The 14217-nt window shown below is 40.6% G+C and overlaps 1 non-coding gene across 1 annotated transcript; it reads right to left on the reverse strand.

Annotated features, from left to right (window-relative positions):
- Window positions 1-964: 964 nt before the first annotated feature.
- Window positions 965-1081, reverse strand: LOC145399941 (5S ribosomal RNA). Its single transcript, XR_013897386.1, has one exon. It is a non-coding gene; the product is annotated as a 5S ribosomal RNA (ribosomal RNA).
- Window positions 1082-14217: the final 13136 nt, after the last annotated feature.

Here is a 14217-nt window from a genome sequence, read left to right on the forward strand (position 1 = left end):
CTTTATCATTCATTTCTGCCTGTTCTCTATTCTTATTTCTTCTATCCTTCTTGTCACCTTTTTCACTATTCTATCCATTTCAGGTGGCTTTACACTGAGTGATAATCCTAATGATTTCCTGTAACCCAAGAAACAATTTACTGTCCAACACTGGATGGTGAGCTTGTAACCAAGTAATGGAGTGAGTTGGTGCCTACTGTGGTGCCCCTGTTAACTGGCTGGATGATGCAAATGTGGTGACCATCCAGGAACTAAACCTCCACATTCCCCTTGGCTTGGTGTGGCGAGGTGCTGTCTTTGGCAAGGGAACATCAGCTCACGGCATGGGATGGCCTAGGGAGGTGGTTGCATGCCTTGTGTTGATGGGTCTACTTAGCCATACACCTGGATTACTCAACACCAAAACATCCTCAGCACCAGCATCCCCAACCCCACACCACCGCCATCAGTACTTCCACCCTCACACCGCCACCATCCCCCTCACACCGCCACCATCCCTATCCTCACACCACCACTGTCTCCGTCTTCACATTGCTACCATCCCCACCCCCACACCACCACTATCCCAACCTCCCACACCACCACCATTCCCACCCTCACATCACTACCATCCATATCTCCAGCTTCACACCACCATCATCCCCACCACCACCAACCACCATCTTCTGTATATCCTCACCTTTAACCACCACCATCTCTACCCCCACACCACCTGAAGCCCCACCTATACCCAACTACTGTTATAACTTAATCTTACTTTATATCAGACATGTTTATGTTACCAATACATATCATCATCATCATAGTACCCCTGCCTGGCTGTCTTTGAACCCCATGTTGATTCATTCATTCATTCATTGCCAGACGCCATGTATCCCAGACGGGGTGGCCAATGGCTTAGAGTTAATTGTTTTACAGGGAGGGGCACTAATCCTCCACCAACCCCACTTGACATGTAGGGATGCCAACAGCATCTGGTGTTCCCAGGCGGTCACCCATCCAAGTACTAACCAGACCCAACGTTGCTTAACTTCGCTGATCGGACGGGAAGCGGTGTACTCAACGTGGTATGGCCATGTTGATGCTGCTTGATATTTCTCCACCAGGAACTGAAAACAGCAACATGTATTTACAGCCACACAATTTTTTTTTAAAATCCTAAGCAGTAATGACTGCCACCCAGCATTCTACAGGACCTGCACCACCACAAGAAGGCATCCCACAGCTGCACTAAACTCATTCTTGTGATGCCATGAAAGTAAGTAAGCTGGTCATCTACCCTTGTATATGGTGACTTGGGTATTCTAGTCGGCCCCTACACCTCAAGGAAGTAATATGGGCATGGTTATTTTTAAAACTAAACCCCCTTTAATCAGATAAAGCCCTTTTATTAAGCAGATGATGTATTTTCTATTTTGTTCTTGCCATCTCCAATTCATTAATTTTAGGATCGACTAGGTATATATGAGGAATTAGATATAGCCCTCATTAACTTCTTCAGTGCAAGATATCTTACCAGAAATTAATAAAATTGTCTTGTGATTGGAAAAAAAAAATATTCTCTAGTAGCAGTTGCAGTATAGTGGAGTACATGGTAGTAGTTGTGTTAGTAGTAGTAGTAGTAGTAGTAGTAGTGGTGGTGGTGGTAGTAGTCATTGCCCCAAGCTCATCTGAACATTAGTCTGATGGACTATAGGCCGAAGTTGCCTTTCTCCTGCAATCCACCATCCTCATTTTGGGTGACAGGGAGTTAAGGTTTATTTGTAGGCTTATAACCAGGCAGTGGAACCGTCCAGTATATTATATTGGTGCCACGGGGTGAAGATTTACTTCTCCTGCACCTGACCCGGAATGATATAAGGGATCTTAGAGCAATTCACAGGTGCAGGGTGTCCTATAACTTGTTTACAAACTTGGCCCATATTTTCATCATTTTGCAGCTTATTTCAGTGGCTCAGAGGCAGAAAAAGACACTACTCCAGCTTTACATCCTTTCCACTGCACTTTTTCGTGGTTAAGATCATAGTTTAGTGCTAGCCTCTTGTAATATGTCAGTATTCAAGGTGGAGAGAAGGTTTTTATCAAAGAATGGAGTGGCAAGATTTAGATGTACTGTATGTTAAGTGACCGAAATGTTTTAATCTATTAAGTTGTGAGGTTTGGAATGATGAAAATTTTGACATATGGCGTGTTGGAGATGGGTTGGGGATAAGCTATGGTCGGTTTCTGGGCAAGGTGAAATAACCTACAAAAGGACGAAATCTGGACCAAGTTATGATGAACCTTTCACAAGATTAACTATAGGTTAGACGGTATAAAATTTCTTGAAAATATTGATGGAAATAGGAATGTCCTAAGATTCAAGATCTTTCTATCCAATTACAAGTATCTATGGGTTGGCGACAGAACTCGCATAGCGATCATCAAATCCTATATCAAACACAAACACTGCTATATTTCATAATTTAATGTATAACCATTAATGTAACAATGTTAATTACAATCCATAATAATTTACATATACTTTTTGAACGTTGAAATAGGCTAGTGGCGATGAAAAAATCCGCATTTATTTTTATTAAGCTCTTGGATCATTATTGGAACCAGGAACCTTATGGGGGAACGGTAAGAGGTGGCTGCGAAGGGTGTTATTTGTACATGTGTTACTGGTTATCAAACGCATCGACTACAACGACGACGTGAAAACCAAAATATTCCGCCTCACATGTAACATTATATGTTATGGGGCAGTTAAGCCCCCTATGAGTGGACGCAGCAACGGGTCCAAGCGAGGGCAGCAATACACCAGCCGCCAGCTGGAAGGTGAGAACCCTGAAAATTTCATCACAAACCTATAAACCAGTACTATAATAACGATAACATGTTTATCTTGAGGTTCTGTAGCATAGTCTTTGAAGCTGGAGTGAAGAAGATTGACGAGATGATGAAGTCCACTTGGCTGGAAGTTGATACTGGTGGTAATGGGTAGTGATTCCAAGTCGATCTTTTATCATTCTCCATCCAGGAAATAGATGGCCCGAAATTGATTTGAAAGCAATATTTTATATTTCAGAAGGTGGGCTGAGTAGCAGTAAACTTGTATTGCCCTGTGTATTTACCCAGGTGTTAATTTTAAAGAGGTTAGATTTTCGAGCCAAGGGAGAATGAAATTAATTTGTTCGTCATTTAGTTTATGCAGTTTTTGATCAATTTTTCTCCAATATACATCCGTTACAAATGCACCTTTTTGGACTAAAATACTGTAAGGAGTTGGGTTGGGGGTTGTTCAGCTCATAGCTTCATCCGTTATTGAATCTATACCCAGACTAAATTAAATTAGGTTAGGTTGAGTAAACTTTGATACAATGAAAGAGCTGCGAGCTAGAGATTCCGGTAAATTTTTACAAGTTGCCAATACACCCCCCAGCTTATCTATCTATCTATAGCTCGACGCCCTAATTGTGCTGTATATTTTTCTGGACCTAACCTAACCTAACCTAACCTAGCCAGCTGCAGCGGAATGCTTACCTTAGGGTTAGGTATCATAATATGCGTTTATGGTGGTAATATCCCTGAACCGCATATTGGCAACTTGTTGTTGGCGCCTACTCCCATCCGGGAGTTCTTGTCTTTAAACAAGATGGCTTTATTTATTTATTTCTTTTTTCTTTTTTCTCACTCTTGTTCATTTCTGTGTTGCTCCATATATTCATAATTACTTCTTTTCATTATTCTGCCCACTGTATTTGTTACAACCTGTAATTCATTTTGTTTTAGTATTTGTTATTGATTCTTTTCCTTTAATTTCTCTTGTTAAATCTTCGTATGCTTCACGTATGAATAAATGATGCTGATTTTCATTCTCTTCTTGATGCAGGTCACATGTAAGGTTAGGCTCATACTTTTTCTTATAATTTTCCTTCACTTCTAGCATTTTGGTTTGAATCAAAAATATTATCTTTGTGCTTTCAAACTCTATTTCCTTTAGGTATCTCTGTAGGCCTATTTCTTGTTACTGATTCCTTTGTCTTACTCCCTTTTCTCATGTCTTCACAAATTTCTTCTTTATTTTTTGTCATTATTTTTTCTTTTATTACCCTTTTTGCCACTCTTCTAATGTTTCTGTCTTCAGGTATGCTGTACTTTTCTTTAATGTGTTTTATTTCTCACGTACTCTTTCAAAATCTTCACAATGCTTCTCATCTTTACTTCAGCAGCGTCTTCTTCCCTATTCTTGAGTTCAATGTAATATTCAAGTTTTCTCTGGTTAATTTTGTGTTCTATTTTTACTTCCTTTGTTTCATTTAATGAAGCACATTTCGGTGTTGTCCTTGGTACTTTGATTAATTTTGTTGAGTACTGAGTTTGAACACTATTTAGAGCTTTCCTTTCTTTTAATGTTTTTCCACTTTCCCCTCCAAACAACATTACCGGTAATACACAAGTATTAAATAATTTTAGCCCAATTTTAATTCTACTTTTTTTCAGTTCTTTTCTATTTATGATGTTAATACATTCATTTGCTGCTACCCTTGCTTTATTTACCATATTTTCCACTTCCATATTCTGTTTCCCTTTTTCTTGTATGATTTTTCCCAGGTACTTATGACTTTGTGTTCTTATAATTTCTTTCCCATTTATTTTTACTGTTTTTCCCTTCCCAACTAATGCTGATTGCTTTGTTTTATGTTCATTAATTTTTGGTCTTTTTAATTTTAGGAATACTTCAATTGTGTTTATAGTATCCTGTATTTTGTAGTTTTCCTCTATTGCCATGATATCATCTTGAAATATTAATGGGCTTATCCTTACATTTCCTATCTTCCAATTACTTTCTTTTTCCCCTCACCATTCTGCTTAGTGAATCCATAGTTATTGAACTTATTTTGGTCCCTAGCACTGATCCCTGTCTTATCATCTCCTGTACATACACTCCTTTACATTCCCCTATTTCTGTCATAGGTTTCAATTCATTTTTCATATTAATTTCATATATCATTCTCCAGTTTTTAACCTTTATTCCCTTTAACCATAACCCCTTCATTACTTCCTTTAATACCATTTTGTCAGAGCACTTTGATACATCAAAATATACTGCTGTTATTTCTTTCTTTTTCTGCTGTGCTTCTTCAGTAATATTTCTTATAAAAAAATGATGTTCCCTTACTGATTTTCCTTTCCTTGCCCCGCACTGGTAATCACTCATATTCTCCAGCTTTTCTGTCTCCTTCATTTCTATTATTTTCTCCATCATTTTCATCAGGTGTGAGTTCAGTATCAGTCCTTTATAATTGTTCAAATCTTTCTTGTTACCTTTTCCCTTATATATATTTTTTATGTATGCCTTGTGCCATTGATTTGGTATTATTTCTCTATCATATATTTTCATCATCATTCTTATTATTGAATCCCTCATACTTTTCCCACATCTTTTAATAATTTCATCGCTAATTTTATCTGGGCCAGTTGCTTTACCAGTCTTTAACTTTGTAATTACCATTTTCACCTCTTCCTTACTTAATTTTTCCTCTTCCTTGTTTTCATACCTCTAGCATTCTCTGATCATACTCTCTAAGCATTCTGTGTATTCCTCATATCCTTTTGTTACATCATTTGTTTTGTATATCTCTTTATAGTATTCTGTAACTCTTTCTTTTACCTTTTCTGGGTTTCTTATATCATTTCCATCTTTATCTTACTGTATACTGCCACTGGGGTTTCTTGTTAAGTCTTCTTAACTTCCACAGCGTATCAATATTATTTCTTTTATCATTAAGCTAATTACTAATTTCTTCTATTCTTCTTTCCTCATTTTCTTTTATATATTTTGCTATATTTTGCTCAATCTCTTTTCTTTCTGTTACAAAGTTTGCTTTTCTGGTTTTATCATTCTCTTTTCTTATTTGTTTCCTTATCTTCCTTTTTCTTTCCATTAATATCTTCACCCTGTTATCTATTCCTGGTTTAACCCGAGGCATCCCGTCGACGTATGGGTAAGTTGCAACATTTTGCATTTGCCAGTCCCGTCAATGTACTGGTACGTCGCACGGTTGCAAGGTTCATAATTTGCACGATTTTCAATTTTCATGTGTGATTTTTCGTATGTATACACGGGACACCATCCTCTATTCCTCTACAAGATGCCAAGCAGGGACAATGCCTTACACCGCATAACCTCCCCACCCTCTCCCCCCCGCACGCCATTGTCTCGGCAATTCACCTGTTACCAGTGACCTGGCCAATAAAGACATTCAGGGCCAGAGTGATTCCCCAGTCAATGACAATGTGGAGGACAAAGTTTACATAGCATTAGCGGAAGAAACAGTCAGAAATGATGATCAGGTAATGTGGCAAAAAAAGGTCAGGTATGGTGATGAGTTAGTGAGTGAAACAATGCAAAAATCGAAAATACCTCAGGATTGGGGGGTGTTGGAGGTGCGAAATAGCTCGGGACGTGACCCCTTTTTGACATTCTTATTTTCCCAAATGCTCTATCCAGTACTGGTATATTATACACTACATCCTTCCACTTATTCCACTCAGTTTCTATAGTTCTTGGTTGTGTACTTTTTTCCACATCCTCTCAAAAATTTCATTTTTCTCTGTCATTTCTTTAAACTTTTCCCATCCTCCTTTTTTAAAGTACCACTTTTTTACATTTTCATTCCTTACTTCTTTCATATTATCATCCATTGCTATTAATATTGTATTATGGTCTGTTTCCTTAACTTCTTTGTTTTTTGTATTTTGTTAGCTTGTACATTCCTTCCTCCTCTATATTCATATCTATTATGTCCTCGTATACACTCCTGTTCGTTATCACATAATCTAATGTAGATTTTTCCTTATTATTTCTTGTGTTTACTCCTGTCCATTTACCTTTACATTATTCTGTTCCATTTACAATTACACCTTTAACATTTTCTAAAATAAATCGTTAAGGAAGAGGTGCTGGGGAGCCTCCTAACCCGACAAGAACACGAAACCAGGTCCCTATTTCAATTCTAGGTACGAAGAGACTGGCACAAGGGAAACCCTGTGTAAAGATCCTGTGGTCGGCCCGGGAATTGAACCCAAGACCCCTAATTTCCGAGGCAAGTATGCTTCTGATTGCACCACTGCCACTTGTAAAATAATACCGAGACTCCCATTCCCCATCTCCTTTTCTTTTGTATGAAGAAAAGCATTTTACGATGTATGCTTATATAAGAGAAATTGCTTAGAAGTGTTTAAATTCAGCAATAATTATATTAATTTCAGTGTCATTTGAGTTAATTAGGATAGATCAGATATTTGTTCTAGGATGTTTAGTGGAGAAGTATCTAGAGAAGGGAAGGAAAGTGTATGCTGCCTTCGTGGACTTGGAGAAAGCTTATGACAGAATAGATAGGCAAGGTATGTGGAAGGTATTGAGAATATATGGAGTGGAGGGGAAATTGTTGAGTGCTGTGAAGAGTATGTACGAGGGAGCTAGGGCTACGGTGCAAGTGGATGGTGAGCTGAGTGAGTTCTTTGATCTCAATGTGGGACTGAAACAGGGGTGTGTGATGTCTCCATGGCTGTTTAATATATATATGGATGGGGTTGTAAAGGAGGTGCAAGGTAGGGCAGTGGATGTAGGGGTGGCTCTAATGAATGAGGGTGAGATTTGGAAGCTTCCGGTGTTGCTGTTTGCTGATGATACAGTATTGTTGAGTGAAGATGAATGGGAGTTGCAAGGTTTGGTGAATGAATTTGGGACAGTGTGTAGGAGGAGGAAGCTGAAAGTTAATGTAAACAAAAGTAAAGTTATGGTGTTTGAGAGGAATGAAGTCACAGAGTGTGCAGTGAGATTGGATGGTGAGGATATGGAGAATGTGAGTGCATTCAAGTACTTGGGTAGTGTGATGAGTAAGGATGGAACTTTGGGGGATGAAGTACGTGAAAGGGTACAGCAGGGAAGAAAGGTTGTTGGTACCCTGAAAGCAGTGATGAGAAATAGGGAGGTGAGTATGGAAGTTAAGAAGTCACTGCATGATAGTATTGTGATCCCTACCCTGACGTATGGAAGCGAGGTGTGGACCTTGCAAGAGGGGAACAAGTCAAGAGTGAGAGCAGTGGAAATGAGTTACTTGAGAGGAGCATGTGGAGTGACGTGGAGGGACAGGTTGACGAATGAAGAAGTGAAGGAACGTTGTGGGGTAGATGTGGATGTGGTTGAAAAGATTAGGAGAAATACACTGAGGTGGTTTGGACATGTGGAGAGAATGGAGAATGAAAGACTGACTAAGAGGGTGTATGTAGGTGAGGTGGAGGGAGGGAGAGGGAGAGGTAGACCGAGGATGAGGTGGAGGGATGGAGTTGAGAGGTATATGAGGGAGGGGGGGGGTGAGTTGGGGGGAGGGGAGTCAAATGGTGGGTGACAGAGTGACTTGGAGGCGTTTTGTCTGCGGCCACCCTTTGCGGGATTAGGGCGTCGGGCTATAGATAGATAGATAGATAGACATTTTTTTCTAGGAAAAAATTGCCCAAAATTTATTTGAAAGCAATATTTAGTATTTCAGAAGATGAAATGAGTAGTAATAAATTTGTATTGCCTTGTATAATTAACCAGAAGAATTAATGAGGCTTCTTGTTTGTTTTTTTAGTTAGTTGTTTTCCGGGGAGGGGCACTAACCCTCCGCCAACCCTTTTAGTCGTCTTTTACGACAAGCAGGGATACTGGGGGAGTATTCTTGAAAACCCCCCTACCCCCAGGGTTGCTGGTTCTTTGAAAGCAGTGATAAGAAACAGGGAAGTGAGCATGGAAGTGAAAAAGATACATGACAGTATTGTGATACCAACTCTAACATACGGAAGTGAAGCTTGGACATTGTTGGAAGGACACAAGTCAAGAGTGAGAGCAGTGGAAATGAGTTATTTAAGAGGAGCCTGTGGAGTCACGTGGAGAGACAGGCTGACGAATGAAGATATAAAGGAGCGTTGTGGTGTGGATGTGGATGTGATAGGAAGCGTTATGAGGAACACACTGAGGTGGTTTGGCCATGTGGAGAGGATGGAGGGTGAATGACTGACGAAGAGAGTGTGTGTGAGTGAGGTGGAGGGGGGAAGAGGTAGGGGGAGGCCGAGGATGAGATGGAGGGACGGGGTGGAGAGGTATATGAGAGAGGGGGGTGTGAGTTGGGAGCAGGGCAGTGAAATGGCGTGGGACAGGGCGACTTGGAGGTGATTTGTTTGTGGCCACCCCAAACGGGATTGAGGCGTCTGGCAATAGATAGATAGATAGAATTAATGAGAGGGTAGGTTTTGGAAACTGCCAGTACAGTGCTGTGTTGGGACCACTGAGCTCTGTCATAATGGAGAGGCTTTCTCATGGGTAGTGCTGTGTTGTTTGTGTGTGCGCTGCCAAGGGCCCGAGCGGCGCTGATGATGATTATACACTACGTCTGACCCTTGCTTCTTTTGAAATCAGCCGATGAATTTGGAAAATATAGTGCCATGGATGACTGCTCAACTTATGTAAGCAATAACGAAACAGAAACAGCAAGCAAAGTACAGTGTTCCAAATGCATTACCATGGTGGAGGTGACGAGTGTGGGTGTTTCAAGGTGGCGGCCAGATTCCTAAGAAATAATGGTGAACATTCACAAAACTTAAATGCCGGATTCGTACAGAATAATAATGGCAATCAATACATTAAACTTCCAAGTCAGCTTTGGTACTGTAAATTTTTACCAAGCTATAATGGATAATACTGGGTCTTAATGTCATAGAGAAACTGGAAGAATCTGAGGTGAAACCTGCTCAATTTTAGTCTTACTGGTTCTGGCTTATCCATACTTAACCAGATTTACCATGTAACCTAAAATTTTTGGAACCTAACCTAACCTATCCAAATATAGGATGTAGTTAAGGAAGGCAGCAGATGTGTCTGCATTGATTGCTGAAATGTTGAAGGCCTCGGGAGTTGTACGAGGTCTGTCCAGAAAGAAACCGAACTGTTTAAATAGTGCACCAGCTATATTTTTTTTTTTTTTTTTTTTTAAGGCGAAGATGCACTTAACAGATTGGTAATTATTGACTGAATACGACATGTCCGAATAACATTGGTGTGGTAATTATCTGAAATACAACGATGTTGTTCAGACATGTTGCATTCAGCCAGTCATCACCAACCTGTCAAGTGCTTCTTCACCTCGGGGGGGGGGGGAAGCAGTTTAGCTGACATAGCATGATTGGGACGGGAGTGCTGTGTAGCGACAGAGTTGAGTTTTAGTCCAATGCTAATAATATTCATGCCATGTCACTTGGTCATTGAGGTACACGCACTTGAGTGTAAGTGTGTTTAGTGCACACACTTACACTAGCTAATTTTCTTTATCAGTGGGTTCATGGAATGTAGGAAGTTTTAGGGGTAGAGCAGGGGAAGTCGTTGAGGCATTCAGTAGGAGGTGGGTGGATGTGACATGCTTGCGGGAGGTCTGGTACAGGGGTGGATGAGACAGAAAGATTGTCGGGAAGGATTGCTACTATAAGTTGTTTTGGCTGGGGGGAACAGATGGGTATGGGAGTGTGGGTGTGTTGGTTGTGGAGAAATGGGTGGAATATGGTATGAATGCTATGAGAGTAAGCGATAGGATATTAGTAGTGAAAGTTTTGTTCGGTGAAATGATGTTTGCAATCATATCAGCATAATGCTCCACAGGCAGGCTTGGATGAAGTAGAGAAGGACAGCTTTTGGGATGACTTAATATGTGTAGTAGGTGATATGGGGGATGATGAGATACTGGTTTTGGGAGGGGACTTAAATTGTTATGTAGGTGAAGCAGCTCAAGGATATGAAGGAGTACATGGGGGATGTACATATGGTAGGCTACAAGAAATGCAGAAGGGGAAAGGTTACTTGAGTTTGGGGAGGCAGTGAACATGATTGTGTGCAACACACATTTTAGGAAAAGAGACAGTAGGTTGATTACATTCGAGTCTGGGGGGAAAAGCAGTCTGATAGATTATTTTCTGGTCAGGAAGGCTGATAGGAGGTTAGTGAGGGATGTTAAAGTTATAGGAAGAGAGGAGTGTGTGCAGCAGCACAAATTATTGATGTGTTACATGGTGCTCAAAGAATGAGTGATGAAAAGAGGACTTATGTACCTATGGTTGTACCATTCTTAACTGGTGGTTTGGGTGGGGCACCAACCTCTGTACAGTGTTGCCACGTTTTCCATACTCGCGATGCCTCTCTCTCTCTCTCTCTCTCTCCTGGGGTGATGTGCATCACCCTAGGGAATTTTGTTTCTTTTATGTCTTATAAACTTGTGGTTTCATTTCTTTGTTTTTTATTATATTATTTTACATATGGCGCCGGATGACCTCGGTGTTACGGCGCCTTTTCATTCAATCATTCTCGCCCTCCTTCCTTCCCTCCCTTCATCTTGACAATGCACTCAACACTTCCCCTTGCCTGCCTTCTCTCTCTCTCTCTCTCTCTCTCTCTCTCGTGGGGGAGACGTGCGTCACCCTTGGGAATTTTGTTTCTTTTATGAGTGACTTATAAACTTGTGCTTTCATTTCTGTATTTTGTTTTTATTATATCTAATTATGTTTAAAAATATTATTGTTTTACATATGGCGCCAGATGACCTCGTTGTTGTGGCGCCATGATTTGTTGTCATTCAATCACTCTCTCCCTCCTTCGTTCCCTCCCTTCCTTCATCTCTTATTAAGCTGCACTCAACACTGCCCCTGGTCTGCCTCCCCCCCCCCTCTCTCTCTCTCTCGTCTGTGGTATTTTAGGATACATTTTGGTTATTTTCTTTTACGTTGTAATGTACATATTGTAAATTTGACTTTATTTCCACACCACCCAGGAGGTTAAAATCTTGGCGCGTTTTTTTAAGAGGTGTCCCCAAACAGGCCTATTCCTCTCTCCCTCACAGATGACCAGGTCGGACTGGGTGTGTGTGAGTGTTGCCGCTCTCGAGGGTTTAATGTATATATTTTTTTTTACTAAGAAACTGGCATATTTTTGCTTATATTCCTGCACATTATCCTATAATCATAATTGTGACATTATTACCAACCCCAGAAATACGGTAACAGCCAATAAAAGTGACTACTTTTTTTTAAGCAACACTGTAAAATAATTGTCACGTTTCTGTATTGCCGTATAAATATTTTATGCATAATAAGTTTACTGTTCTTTCATATATTATAATACACACGTTACCATTATATTCATATGTGTTTATCTTATTGTGATGCCTATTACATATATCAGATCCGTTCACATAGCGGGTATGGAACACGTGGCAACACTGTACAGAGGTTCGTGCCCCACCCAAACCGCCACTTAAGAATGGTACCACCATAGGAGGAAAATATGGAAACTGGAAAACCAGGCAGTAAGGGATGCTTTCTATAGCGCGATGAGACTGGTGGCTGAACAGGGAGCTGTTGACAGAGGCATTAATGAACAGTACAGAGCCCCCAAGAACAACGTCTTGAGAGTTACTGATGCATTATATGGTTGGACAAGAGCCCACCAAGACATAAAGTAACCTGGTGGTGGGATGAGGGTGTAGAGGCTGCAGGTAGTGAGAAAAGAAGGCTTTTCCGGAAATGGAAGAAGGATGGTAACAGAGGAATACAGTACCCTTGCATCCAAGATGGTATATTGTCGCCTGAGGGTCCTGTCTATTTTGGCACCAAAACAAATTTCCTCGCCTTGAAAGTGTGTTTTTCTGCGCTTGTTACCTCCAGCTTAGTATAGGTAGATGGCAGCTTTAACCCCTACACCGCGGGCATGTTTACCGATGTTTTGCGTGTGCCGCGGGGTTATTCGGGCTCTGACAGACTCTCAAAAAATATTTGCCAAAAATCAGTTATTAGTCCTAGAATATTAAAATTATATATGCTTATGGCACATACCTTCAGCTTTCTCCTGGAATGTTTGTTGAGCCTTCGTCAGTTACCGTAGGACTTGTGGAGACCTCTGAAGTTGGGTAACGAAGTCTCCACTTTACACTTCCCTACAACCTGTAATATGATTACCACAGCCAGATATTAACACTATAAACACTACTTTATGATTTTCAAGTAGTTTGGGATCCATACTCCAAAAAAAAACCCACTGTGAAAGCAATGAAAATTATGAGCGCGTCTGACCGCCGCACTTGCGCTAGTTCGCTCTTGGTACTCTGTCATTTATTATTCATAAAACCCCTCACACTTTATATTTCTATTACTATATAACACTTATATATATCTACAGTCTCTATCCATAAGTTTCCTTCAGTAGTATTAGTTTATTGTCACTGTAGGGATTCAATTTCTTTCAGTAAAATACGTAGCATTCACTTTCTCATCCTGTATACTAGCATTGAGAGTGAATGTCACTTTCATCTTCACTCTCATAACTCATAGTATTCAGACATGCTAGAGTGAAACTTTCACTTTCATTACTCCTAGTGTATATACTCGTATTCTTATAATACTACTCAATTTCTTTCAGATGGGGGACGTGGAAGGTGTGTGTAGAATATTTACAGAAGAAATATGTGCAGCATGTGATGTGGTGTGTGGAAGGAAGAGAAGACGGAGGGGGGTGCAAGGAACAGCGTGGTGGACTGAAGAGGTGAAACAGGCTGTGGCACAAAAGAAGAAAGCATACAATGAATGGATGAGGAATAGGGGCGTGGAAGAGGTTGAGAGGCGGAAGAGAGAGTTATATGTAGAAAGAAAGAGAGAGGTGAAAAGATTAGTAAGAGAGAGTAAGAAGAGAGTGGATGAGGAATTTGGAAGGAATTTGAGTGTAAAGTGGAGGGACTGTAAGAAAATGTTCTGGAGAGAGGTGAAAAGAGTAAGACAGGGTGGAAGTGAAGTTAGCAGGGGAGTGAAAGATAAAAATGGTAGATTACTAGTGGAGAAGGGAGAAAAAGTGAGCAGATGGAGAGAACACTTTAAGGAATTGTTGAACGTGGAGGATGGAAGTAATGCAGTATAAGTGGCTGGGGAATGGCTGGGAGAAGGAGGGAGGTGAGAAGACAGGAAGAAATCAGTAGGATAGAAGTTGTGGAAGCAATGAAGAAAGTTAAATCAGGGAAAGCCCCAGGAATTGATGGAGTGTGTGGTGAAATGCTGAAGCATGGGGGAGAGATAGTAGTAGAATGGATGTGGAAGATGTGCAGATTGGCCTGGGAGGAAGGTAGAGTCCCGGAGGATTGGAAGTCAGGTATAATT

This window comes from Coenobita brevimanus, chromosome 50, assembly GCF_032717465.1.
Source record: "Coenobita brevimanus isolate Jiangsu-jjx chromosome 50, ASM3271746v2, whole genome shotgun sequence".
In the NCBI taxonomy this organism is placed as follows: Eukaryota; Metazoa; Arthropoda; class Malacostraca; order Decapoda; family Coenobitidae; genus Coenobita; species Coenobita brevimanus.